Source organism: Pelecanus crispus, chromosome 1 (assembly GCF_030463565.1).
Source record: "Pelecanus crispus isolate bPelCri1 chromosome 1, bPelCri1.pri, whole genome shotgun sequence".
Classification (NCBI taxonomy): domain Eukaryota; kingdom Metazoa; phylum Chordata; class Aves; order Pelecaniformes; family Pelecanidae; genus Pelecanus; species Pelecanus crispus.
Window position 1 is genome coordinate 86,855,432 of NC_134643.1, and position 465 is coordinate 86,855,896.

Sequence of the window (465 nt, forward strand, 5' to 3'; positions counted from 1 at the left end):
AGACTCTCTGCCCTGAGTCGTCCATGGGATGCATGTCTAAGAAAAAAAGCCCATGCTTGAACAACCCCTGCCCCCTCATACCAAACTGAAAAATAAACTGCAGATATTGTGTATTTTCAGAAAAGCACCTCTGAGCTGTTTTGTGATTGACAGGGTCAAATAAATTTGTATCTCCAGGTTTGTGCAAAAGGGGAAAAAACTTAGAGTCAAAGAAGCAGGCAAATAACTGCTTAAGGGTTTCACCATAAACAGCATCCTCTGGAATGTATTTCCCACAAGAGCATATACACAGGGTGTGATCATACACATAAAAGGAGTGGTATGCACCTGAGCATACAGGTAGGGCAATGGCAGTAGCTTCAAAAAGTTTGACCACATATGAACAGGTTGAAAATGTTCATGCTACATCTGGTCTGAGTGTGTGCACTCATATACATTCATTTGTAGGTCAACACATGTGCAGAC